Source organism: Tenrec ecaudatus, chromosome 1 (genome assembly GCF_050624435.1).
Source record: "Tenrec ecaudatus isolate mTenEca1 chromosome 1, mTenEca1.hap1, whole genome shotgun sequence".
Taxonomy (NCBI): Eukaryota; Metazoa; Chordata; class Mammalia; order Afrosoricida; family Tenrecidae; genus Tenrec; species Tenrec ecaudatus.
Window position 1 is genome coordinate 191712126 of NC_134530.1, and position 12938 is coordinate 191725063.

General features: G+C 37.2%; 1 protein-coding gene across 4 annotated transcripts in view; it reads left to right on the forward strand.

The window, feature by feature from the left end:
- The window catches only part of RASAL2 (RAS protein activator like 2), a 389310-nt gene that overhangs the window by 176455 nt on the left and 199917 nt on the right, over positions 1–12938 (forward strand). The window lies entirely within an intron of this gene.

Below are 12938 nucleotides of genomic sequence, written 5' to 3' on the forward strand. Positions count from 1 at the left end.
TTAATTACTTTTTCAAGTTAGCCATCAGCTGTGCATTGGTAAGAGGTTCGTAGAACTGGGAGTCTTTGAACTAATGAAAACGCTGCCATTAACACAGTACTTTTGTTTACCCTTTACCATTCCCCCTTTGAAATCAAGAAGCAAATTGATAAGACTTCCCTAAATAATATACATTAAGTTGACCATTTAAGTCCTTGTATCTGTATTGCTTCTGTTTGCAGTTGTTTCCTTGGTCTTTTGTGGAGTCTGCCTCTAGAATGATAGTAGATTTGTTCTGTATGAGGACTCAACTGTTGGTATCCTTTTCTTAGCACAAATGCTGCAGCCCTTTTTGTCCCCACCCCCACCCCCCCACCCAATATTTCTCAGGAAATGGTTATTTATATCCATCAGTATAGTCATGAAGATCATTCACAGTTTAAAATCAGTTTTTTACCACACATTTTATTAAATTATTTTAAACATCTGATCATTTTTAATACACCATAAAAGCCAAACTCACTGGTTTTGAGTTGATTCTGACCTATTACGACACTAAAGGGCAGAGTAAAGCTGTTCTCCGGGCTTTCAGTAAATCTTTACTGAATAAGGCTGCCACATCCTTCTCCCATCTTTTAGTTAGCCAGCCAAGCACTTTAACCACTATGTCACCAGGCCTCATGTGTTAGTCTGGGGCTGACTAAAGAAACAAATCCAGAGACATTCATATGTGTAAAAGAAAGAGCTTTATGTCAAAGGGCAATATGTATATTTAAAAAACATCCCAGCCTAGCTCAGTTCTGATCATATCCATAATTCTGATACTATCCCATAAATTCTTGAGATGCATACAGCACATGCAATGATGCTGAATGCAGCAAGATCATAGGCCAGTGAGTAGAAAGCCTTGTGGATCCAGTGGCAGTGGAAGCATCTCAACACTGGTATAGGTCTTCGCGTGGCTTCTCTAGCTTTCCGAGGGTCTCGGTACAGGAAAGGGAAGGCAGAGAAAGTGAGTTCCACTTCCAGGGTAGAAGATTGGAAGTTCCCAAAAGCCTCACAAGAAGACCACGCCAACAAGGAGGGACAATCATGTTGTGACCTGATTGACAGGCTAGACTCCACCCCTTTATTCTTTCGTCAGGTTGACTTGAAATTGTGTAACTACCCTAGCTCATCTAGGTGTGAATAGGTGTAACGGATGAATCTACTGTGTCAGATCTGTAACGTATAAAGAACAATGTCATAGCTAGCATTTATTTGGGGTTCGCAATATGCCAAGTACTATTCTAAATTTTTTGCATCTCTCATTTAATCCTCACCACAACTCTATGAGGAAGATATCATATTGTTCCCATTTTAAATACAAGGAACCTAGGGCATCAGTACGTTGATAAAAGTTCACAACTGGTAATTAAATGTATTGATAGCAGCTCACAGCTGATAATGGAGAGATCAGGGTCCATGGGTGGCACAAATGGCTAATCACTGGACTGCTACTGAAAAGTTGGCAGTTCAAACCTACCCAGAGTACTTTGAAGTAAACATGGCCATTTGTTTCCAAAAAGTTGAAATCTTAAACAGTTTGCCTACTCTGAATTAAGGGTGTTCCATAAGTTGGAATTGAATCTAAGGCAGCTGCCACCACCACCACCAATACCCGATAGAACAAAGATTAATTTTCAGGCAGTTTGACTTCAGGGGCTATGCTTGTAACTGCTTGATCATGTTGCCTCTCAATATCATTAGCATTTATTGAACACGTTTTATATGCCACAATGGTTCTTTCTATTGTGTTGACTCAGTCAAATAATTTCAATTGGGTACATAGGTCTTGGCAGGGCCCAGGTTGACTCTGAGACTTGTTCTGCTAAATTTCTGTGCTTTGCTTGCCTTTTCTCAAAGATTTTAGGAAATAGTTCATATGTGCTGAAATCATAATTGAGTTTTGTTAAGCATCTTTGTATAAGAATTCTAGCAGAGGTCAGTATGTGCCATGGCACTTAAGAGTCTGTATCACTTATTTAAATATTCAAGGATGTTCTTAGCTTTTGAGAAAAATTAGTAACCTAGAGCATTGGGGGAAGTTTAAGTTTGAATCTGATGTCTCAAATATTACTAATGTATTTCTAAAAAAAAAAAAAAGGAAAACAAAACAAAAAAGCAGCCCTACAGCCAGCATTTCTATTTTAATTCCTAGGGTCTTAACATAGACTTGGGCCAATGAAGAATAGGTGTTTACTTAAGTGTGGTAATTAATAATAGAAGCTAAACATCTGTGGACTCACTTAAAGTTATTATGTCTATGCTACCCACACTCTGAACCATAATAGAGAAGTTGGATTATGAATGTGTAAAAGGACTTAATTGTTTTTTTAAACATTTTATTAGGGGCTCATACAACTCTTATTACAATCCATACATACATCAATTGTATAAAGCATATCTGTACATTCTTTGCCCTCATCATGTTTAAAGCATTTGCTCTCCACCCAAGCCCTCTGCATCAGGTCCTCTTTTTTCCCCTCCCTCCCTGCTTCCCCCAGGACTTAATTCTTGACCATGAAGTTGATATCGATCAGCTTACTTCAGAGCTACCCCTCAATTACTTTCTCATGAAGTTGGACCACGGTAGATGGTAGGTAGTTTTAAAGCAGATAATCTTGTTTTTATCTTAATTTGTAATGTTATTTTAAAATATAATTTAAACCAAGGTACTCCACATATATAGTTGAAAAGTAAGTTAGTACTACAAGGCTTGAAATGAAAAAGAACAGTCTCTTTCCTATGCTATTTCAGATGCACAGAGGATCCAGCTAATTTCTGCTCTATAGAGTCAATCCTCTTAATCTCTTTCAGAATTTTCCTATACTACTTAGCTTCATATTTTTAAATAACTTGTGCATTCACACATGCACATATGCACACATGAAAATATGAATTTGTCTTTTTAGCAGTTATTTAGACTTAAGGCATTTCAAAGACTTTTCGGGACTGTCTTTCTACTCTTAATCTTTATTTTGAAATTCTGTATAAGCTCATATACATTTACAAAACTGATTTTTATTCCCCTTTATAATTTAAAAAATGGAGTATCATTTAATTAAATCACCTAAAACAACAGCTTAGAATTTACAGGGTCATTATGAGTTGTAATTGACTCAATGGCTGTGAATTTGATTTTTGTGAAGATAGACATATAATCTAATTTTTTTCCTACTCACATAAGCTGTTACAGTCTTGGAAACCCATGGGGGAAGTTCTAGTCTGTCCTGTCGGGTCATTATTGGCTAAAATTGACTGATGGCAGTGAGGTTAGAGTTTGAGTATAGAAAGAATCATGTACAAATAAAAAATTGTGCAAATCTGGAACTGTTGTGCTAAATAAAAAGGAACTAGGCACTTGATTTATGGAGCTTATATTCTACTAAGGGTATAAAATATTTTACTATTAGTACACAATGAATTTTAAAATTCAGGTAAGTATTATAATGAAGCAATAGTAGGTACTGTGAGCACATATAAATGACAACTTTTTCTGCGCAGCCGGGCACAGTGGGTGGCAGAGAAAAAGTTAATATACGTCAAAACATTTGGGCAAATGAACCACTAGCCGAAAAGTCCTTGAGGAAGAAAGTGGATTTACTTCACCAACCCAAAAGGAAGGTTCATATGCCTGAAGTACAGAAAACAAGGAGGTAACTGCAGAGCTGAGAGGTGTGTGAAATAGCTGCTGCAAACTCATACAGAGCCCTATAAACTCGGTAAATGATGTAGACCTTTGGCCTACAAACAATGGGAGGCTAGTAAAGGTTTTAAAGAGTAATGACGCCATTTATTTGCATTTTCGTCAAAAAGTGATTGGAGATCTTATTTACTTGGGGGAGGGGAGTTTGAAGAAGATGCCAGTGGATTTAGTGTAGATCACATCCAGTTAGATAAAGTCATGTCAGATATTAGCTATACGTCCAAGACTTCTACTTTGACCTACCTACCAAAGCAAACTCACTTTCATGGAGTCGATTCTGATTCATAGTGACCTCATAGGGCAGAGTAGAACTGCCCCTGTTGGGTATCCAAAACTGTAAATCTTAACAGGAGTAAAAAGCATCATCCTTCTCGCAAGCAGCATCTGGTGATTTTGAACTGTTGACCAAGTGACCAGTGTGGAACCCACTTTATCTAATCAGGGTTCCTTTGTCATATTTTAAAAAGAGGAAGATAAAATAGCTTTGATACCAGAACCACATAATGACATCACAAGAAGACTATAGACCAATATCCTTCACGAATGTAGATGCAAAATTCTAGCAAACAAAATCTAACACAATATTGAAAAGATTTAAAAACCATGACCAGGGGGCATATATCCTAGGAATACACCCACTCTCACTGCAACTGAGTCCATTCCAACCCATGCTGTTAGGGTAGAACTGCCCTTGTGGTTTCTGAGAGGATAAATCATCGTGGGAGCAAAATGCTTCATCTTTCCCCACAGAGTGGCTGGTGGTTTTGAACTACTGACCTTGTCATTAGTAGTTCAGTGCATAATCAACCCACTGTGCCAAAAGAGCACCTACCTTAGGAATGCAAGACTGAGTCTAAGAAAATCACTTAATATACAATATTAGTAGAATGAATGGAGAGGAAGGCAAAACATATGAATCTCAATTGGTGTAGACAGCTGTTGACAAAACTTCACAGCCTTTTATGATTGAAACAATAACCCAAACCAAGAAAGATAAAAAAAACTAGGCAAACTTGGAACAAAAAGGAATTTCCTAAGATAGTAAACGGCATTTGTGAGAAACACATAGCACATACCATGCTCAATGATGAAAGACAGAAAACTTCCCCTCTAAGACCAGGAGCAGGACATCCATGCCTGCTTATCACTGCTAATCCTAGACAGTAATGATACACAAGACCAATAAGGCATCCAAATAGGAAAAGATGACATGATACTATATATGATTAAGTAAAAAAATTGTTTTAAAATTTATAGAAACCTATTAAGCAAAAATATCAAAATGTGAAGCTATTGTGTCTTGACATATCCTCCATCTAGGTCTATTTACTTTTGAAAGTAGTATTTCCATCTCTCTTACCCTTCCTCAAAGAATTCTGCACTCTTTGATGTACCCTACGTCAAAACAGCCGTTTTGGCATCCTCAAAGGATTCATTGTGTTCTTTTTAAATGTTCTTTGTGAAGTCTGAAGAGGCATGATCAAGGCAATAGAATGGATGGGATAAAGATTCACACACACACACACACAAATTTTTTCCCCAAATCATTTTATTGGGGGATCTTTCAGCTCCTATAACATTTCATACATCATTTGTATCAAGCATATTTGTACATATGTTGGCATCATTATTTAGAACATTTTCTACTTGAGCCCTTGGTATAAACTTCTCTTCCCCCACACCCCCCACCCTCACACAAAATTCTTATCCACAGCTTTTGTTACCCTTGAAGAATAAGCTGGGGTGGGGAAAAAAAAGTCTTTGCAACTTTCCTAGGCTTTTTCTCACTAATACGGTTTTTAATTTTCATAAAACATCTTCTTAATAAACTATGATCATCCAGGTCCTTTGAGAAAATCTTATCAAGGTTACCTCTTTAGGGTTCCCCCAAACAGTCACCATAACCTTTGAGCTGAGGGTTTTGCCTTGAATTTATATGACCCAGGTGATACCCTTGGAAGCCGTTGTTTTGTTTTAATTATGCTCTCTGGATCATATTGGTAAATTTAAGACTCATTACTAGTTAGGAATCATTTCACAAAATTGTATTTATTAGAAAGATCAGGTTCTCCAGGTGGATGATGGCCACACAACTCTTTTTGACAACTCATTCTTACTTTGGAAGGCACCTTTGAGTTATATCCAATTGATATGGCTATTCTAGCCATAACCCTTATGGGATAGATTATAATTCGCTACTTCTTATGCCTCTGGCTATACTCACATTTTGGAAATAATTTCTGCCAATGAACATGAATAGGATGAGATTCAAATCTAACTCAAGTGGAGGGTGTGAATTGGGCTATACGGTTTGTTTATTGGCTATCTTCATGATTGTACCTTGTAATGGATATAGGAATGTTATGCTACAGTTGTGAGGAGGAAAGCTGCTTCTGGAGTGACCTGGGGGAAAGCCTGGTTGATTAAGATGACTGGATACATCCTATCAGAGGCCCCAGATCATATGTACATAAAAATATAAGTCCAGGGGTGGAGAATAAATTATTATACTTGGGTTATATGTTAATTTAATTACATCATTGATTCTCAGTGTACTCCCATCAAATGACCTTCTTTCTTGTATTGGTTTGGTAAAAAGATGGAGGAAGATACTGATAGACTTCACCTGTGAGTAATTATGAACTGGATTCCCTGCAGTGCCACCCTGCTGTGCATAAAATGAGCTCTCTGAGAAGCATGGGGTGTGATCTCATCATAGGTAAGAGCCAGAACTGGAGTGCACCCTCTGGCCCGAGCATCTGGCTTACCCCTCTCCGACCTTCAGATTTTAAACTGAACAGCATCCGTCACCCTGTGAGACATTTCTTCAACATTCTGTGAATTTCTGTGGTACAGTGCAATGATCCACAGAACCCAGAAATACTAGAGAATATACTCAAGGGGGAAGTAGGGGAAACTGGAGCAGACTAGCATCTTGGAAGTTGGACATTTGGGGTTTCTTCATTCTCCCCAACTCCTTGGGACCAGTTTGGTATTTATTCTTACAAAAGAAATTACTATTACAACCCTAAGAAGGCTGAAACAAGTGTATTAAAAAATTAATTGCAGCCTGCCATTGTTTGTGGAGAGATGTTTAAACCCACTGTGTTTGGAATAAACTGAGCACCTAGTAATAGTACTTTTGGATTTACCTTTGTATTATACAAAATTTTCCCTCTGGCATATTTTCAGGAATGTGTTAGATTTGGATAAAATGCTTGCCTGTCTCTGTATTTCTGTAGGTTGTAAGGAAGAGAAGATGCTAAATGTTTTCTTTAATTGGTTTATAGCCCCATGTAGTTCCTCTTAATCTCTTTGAGGTCAGGCTTTTCTGTCTTATTATAAGTCAGGTACATTGTATCAGGACAGAGCTGATTACATTGTGTGTTTTTTTTTTCAAGTGACCAGTGAAAGACTGATAGGAGTCTTTAGGGAAGTCTATATTATTTTCTTGATAATTTTCAGTATAACCTCCAGTTTGTGATTCAAACAGGTCACAGTTCAGAAAACATCATGTTTAACGGAATTCTTTTCTAGTTGGCACCATGGAGAGAGGTAGAGCTATTAAAGATGTTTATTGCTGCCAGACTCCACAATTTTATTTTTAATGCAGTCTGCCTCCTCTTCTGTCTTATGTAGAGACAATGTCACAGTGTTGGCTATGTAACCAATTGCTAAAAGCTCAGAAAGGGATCTGTCAATAGTGGGAAAATATTCCCCCCAGTCTCTGCACTAAGAATCTCATGCTTTTTAAAGCTTTTATTCTCTTCCCACAGCAGCTGCCCCTAAAGGAAAGCGATGAGCTTCAATTAAAAAAGAAGCAGACGTGGGTGTATATTAATATAGGAAAAGGAACTAAATATAACAAAAGGAATGTTCACTCGATGGTATTTCAGATGGATTTTCAGAATAGTTCATATTTCTACCAGTAACGGGAACATAAAACACAAAAAATCGTGAGTTTTCATTTCATAATGTAGCATCATGGTGGTGTTGGCAACTTAAGGGTAAGAGCTGGTATTTTGTTAAATTAGTATAAGACCTGACTAAGAAAAATTTGCATATAGACCCTTCCACACACACCCTCTCTTAAGGGCTCAATTATATAATGAATTATTTTGCTTTTGTGTTTTATATTCTTCTTCTAAGTAAGAGGGTTTAGTAGTAGGGACTGCTTATGACTGGCCTATTGGCAGTGAAGGTCAGGCTGTCATTGCCATTTATTCTAGCTTCACTCATAACTCTCCATTTAGTTACCCAATCTGTATACCTGCTTAAGCGGTACCTGACCCAGTGGGGGAATTAGAGAACTTATTCTTTCTAATGTGTATCTATGAAGCAGAAGGAAACAATGAGATATTCAAGTGCAGGCCATGGAATACTGACGGGAACAGGAGAAGCGAGGTGTAACCAACAGGGCTTGTTTCTCAGAGCATCCATATTCTTAAAGTACTTTGGCAATAGGAATCCAAACCAAAGTTAACACTGCTCCAAAGAGAAGTGTTATCTTTATCAAACATTTTGAGTGTCTACTCATAAGTCATGACTTCAAGGAACTGACTACATTGGTTTGGTAACTAACTCACTCAGCCCAGCAGAGATTGAACATTTCCTTATCATTATGCTGACCTGATGCTGTGGAGACTCTTTTCAAACCTTAGAAAAAGGAAAGCACTCGGAGAAAACTACCATGTGTTCTCACCTTCCTGCCTTCTGTTTTTCTAAAAGAGGGCAGTAGTGAGCTTTGCTAGACTGGACTGGACTACGTGATCATGTAGCACGGAGGAAGAAACTAAGCTGCTTCAATCGGCCACCAAGCCGATTCTGACTCTCACAGCATTCTAAAACCAAACTCTGTCACTGAGTTGTTTCCAACTTATAGTGACCTTGTAGGACAGGGTAGAACTGTCCCCGTGGGTTTCTGACACTGTAAAGCTTTGTCTTTCTCTTGAAGAGCAGCTGAGGATTTTGAACTGCTAACCTGTAGTTAGCAACCACATGTAACCACTATGACACCAGGGCTTCTCCTCACAGGATTCCCAAAACTAAACTCACTGCCATCAATCGAGTCAATTCTGACTCATGGTGCCCCTGTAAGTCAGAGTAGAACTACCTCAATGGGTTTCTAAGATGGTAACTGCTTATGGGAGTAGAAAGCCTCATTTTATCTCCCTCCCCGCCTCCCACTATTAGTGAAGGTTAAAAGACATAGTATGAAAATTAATTTTATCAGATAGCTGTGGACTCATAGTATATCTAAGGTAATATAGAAATTAAGATTTATATTTCTAGAAAAGTAAACAGTTCTGAGATAATAATTCTGCATGTTGGACATATTCAATCTTTTACTATTCAATTTTTTTATTGCTTACCAAGTTTTTAAATCCACGAAGACATTGATTTGTAGGTAGTGTAATAAAATTTACCACCCCCAAATGTTCATTGTTGAGGACAGAGCAGTGTTCACAGTTGTCTGTGTTAGTGTTTGGGTTGGTGTTTCTTTGTTTTGTTTTGTTTTTTGCCATTTTGACAGAATACTGACGGAGGTAATGTAGGAATAAATACTTAAGAATAATAAAAGTGATTTAGTTGATAGTACTAGCTACACTGGATCTTAAGCAGATAATATTGATATACTTACTAAATAATTTGGTCATATATCTTTAATATAGTGTGGGTTTCAAGTCCCACTGCCCTAACTTTAAGAAGTTTTTGCTTGGCAGATTTTGGTGTAGTCCCAAAGAAGATCCACAGTTGACAGGAAATGCACCTAAAATACCCCTTTTCTAACTCCCTAGATCTGTGAGTCCAGATTTTCTACATATACTTCAATCAGAACAACATAAAGCAACAGATTTTAGTGTAGAAACAGATGTACGGATCCAGCTGTCTTTCAGTTCAGCTAAACATTAAAGAGTTTTGTAAAAATGTTAAACAGTGTTACTCTTCTCTCACTTTTTTTTTTTTTGGAAATTGGTTTCATTCCACTAAAAAATGTTAACACAAAATTGGCTTGTTATTTTACTTTAAAATGAACAATGTTTAATTTTCTCTGTTTTTATTTATAATGTGGTAAATATTGATATCTCTAACCCACATAAACAAAAGCTCTTGGAGGTCTTCAATAAAATATAGAGGGGCCCCAAGAACAAAAGTATGTGAGGACCCTGAGTCTATAGAGTAAAATCCAATCTTAGAGAAGAACTTTGCAAAAGACCCATTGAATGTGAGGTCGGCAGCACTGACCTACATATTCTCATTGGAAAGGAACAGCACAAATCTAGAATTTTGTTTCCCCTAATGTTGGCACTAAGATTCTTCTTTGTAATTAATTGTAAGTTATCCTCTCTTCAGTGAATTTTAGATCCTTAAATGTAGTAGAAGTAAGTCTCTGGAAGGAAAAAAGACGGGTGGAAATCAGTAAGGTAAAATAGTGTGAAACCCCGACTTTGTCCTTTTAATATAAACTGAGTATTATATTAATGGGAGAAAGATGGGTTTTGTACTCCATTAAAGTGTTACAGTCTTGGAAATACACGGGGCAGTTCTACCTGATCCTCCTATAGAGTCACTATGTGTGGGCATCGATTTGATGGCAGGGAGTTGAGTGAGTTTTTTGGATTATACTGATAATTCTCAAGGGTGCTTTTTAAACCTCCCCTTCGCCATGGAAATAAGGACAAGAGAGCCTGCAAAATTCATCAACCTATAGATTATTTAAAAATCTCACAGTATCTTCTTACTTAAACAAGTTTTAGGTGTGTACCCTAAAATTGCTAAAAGGATTTTACACATTTATTCTCATTTTCTTCCATGGTATGGATTATTAAAGAATTATCAGAAGTGAGTATTCGATATTAAAAGCAAAGCAAGCTAACAAGTAAGTTATAAATACTATAGAATAGCTTAACTAGTCAATTTAGAAGATATATCTGTGTCTCTATCTCTACATCATCTATCTGTTCTCCCTATTCCCTCTACCTTAGCACTGGGGAGGAGCTCTGATGGTCTAGTGCAGCGGTTTTCAACCTGTGGGTCACAACCCCTCTGGGGGTTGAACAACCTTTCACAGGGGTTGCCTAATTCATAACAATAGCAAAATTACATTTATGAAGTAGGAAGGAAAATAATTTTATGGCTTGGGGGTCACCACAACATGAGGACCTGTATTAAAGGGTCACGGCATTAGGAAGGTTGAGAACCATTGGACTAGTGGGTTACATGTTGGGCTGTTGCTAACCACAAGCTGGTGATTCAAACCCACCAGCAGCTTTATGGGGGAGAGATGAGACTTCGTGCTTCTATAAAGGCTTATAGCCTTGGAAGCTCATAGAGGCAGGTCTACTCTGTCTTACAGGATTACTGTTAGAGTTGACTCTATGGCAGTGAGTTTGAGTTTTAGCACTGTCAAGGGGTGACTAGGACTGGGTTTTCGAAAATGCTTTATAAGACATTTTCTAATTTTCACAATACTGTGAATTAACTGGAGTCCCCGGGAAGTGTTGTCAATTAAGGTGTTAGCTACTTACCAAAAGTTTAGCGGTTGGGGCCCATGTCTCAGAAGAAAGGTCTGGTAATCTATATCTGAAAAAATCATCCATTATAACCCCCATGGAGCAAAGTTCTACTCTGATACACATAGGGTTACCAGGAGTCCGAACTGATGGCAACTGTTTATGAAGAAACTAGACACAGAGCTCAGGCTGGTCCAAAGGAGAAAATTAGAGAAAGAGACTGTAAAATACCCAAGGTAACATAGAGAAGAAACTTTAGGTTTTCTTAAATTTAATGTTGATACAAATGCATATGTTGTCAGGAAACCTGGGCTATGCAATAAATGCAGTGTCTTATAGACTCATTTTTGTGGACAAGGAAGGTATCAGTGTCTTCTTGCTAAGTATAATAAAATTATTATTCAGATTAAGCTACAGTGGACAGTTCAGGTCACCCATGGCTAATTTATGCCAGAAAGTTAGCCATTTGGATAAATGTCTAGGCCACAAAACTACTACATTTCTCCATAAAGTAGGTGTATCCTTTTCCGTTGAAGTGGTCTTGGTATTTGGCATTTTAAAAATAGAGGACTTACATTATGACAAAAACCTAACCCATTTTATATGCCCAAATCATGTGAAGAAAATTCATTTTAATATGACTTACAGCATGTATTTATCAAATGGATTAAAATTGTTTTTTAAATTTTTTTTTGTCTATGGGTGATAAATTTGAAGTCCAGTGAACACTTTAACATCATTTGAGATGCAGTTCTAACAAATAATTAAAACTGTTCCATTGAGTACAGGCGGGAATGGCAAGATAGTTGGTATGAAGTGGCACAGCTGTAGATGCAACAGAGCTAGTGTTCCGTGCAGAGGTGATAGAAGCAGAAAAGGAAAGGGAAAAGGAAATGAAGCAGAACTTCTAACAATTAATTTAATTAATTCCCAACCATGCCCTAGTCAGAGTATTGGTTCTTGGATTTTGATTTATTTGTGGGCAGGGTTAAGCTCCTAAAAACATACAGTGCAACACATTTAGACTTCTAAAAGAGGAAAGCAGGTTATGGCTGAAGAAATAAGCAAGATATTGTTGAACACAAAAGGGGATTTAAGAAGAGACATATACTTAAGAGCCCTAATTACTCTCTTGTTGCCTACTTTCTATATAATCCTTCTGTAGTCATACATATTTGGGTAACTATAGTTATAAAATGCCTAGAAAATTATTTGAATTTCCCTAAAGCCAATACCAGGAATATGTATCATCCCACTGGAAAAAGATTGAAGCACTTGTAGAAATCAATGATATGCCCCTTTGGAAAACACCCATAGAGTTAATTGCTTATTATTTATAGCTCTCATTATTATGATCTAAAACTCTCATGAGTGTCTGGTTTCCAATCTACCACTTACGTTAAAGTTGTTCCTTTGTATACCAGCAATAAATAATTTATTTTCAATAGTCCCTGCTGTACATTTTTAAGAGGAATTAGCCCGTAGTGGCTAAAAAACTTTTAAATATGTATCGAACTGTCTTAAAAGCCTTCTGTAATGGATCTCGTATATGGTTATGATTAAGCCTATGTCCCATGTTTCACATCAGCCCAAATGTTGAGCAGAACATTACCATCAATTTTAAAGTAACAAAAGTGATAGTAACTATATGGTGTTTTATAAGAAAAGGAGACATTTGGGATACGTTGGTACATTCT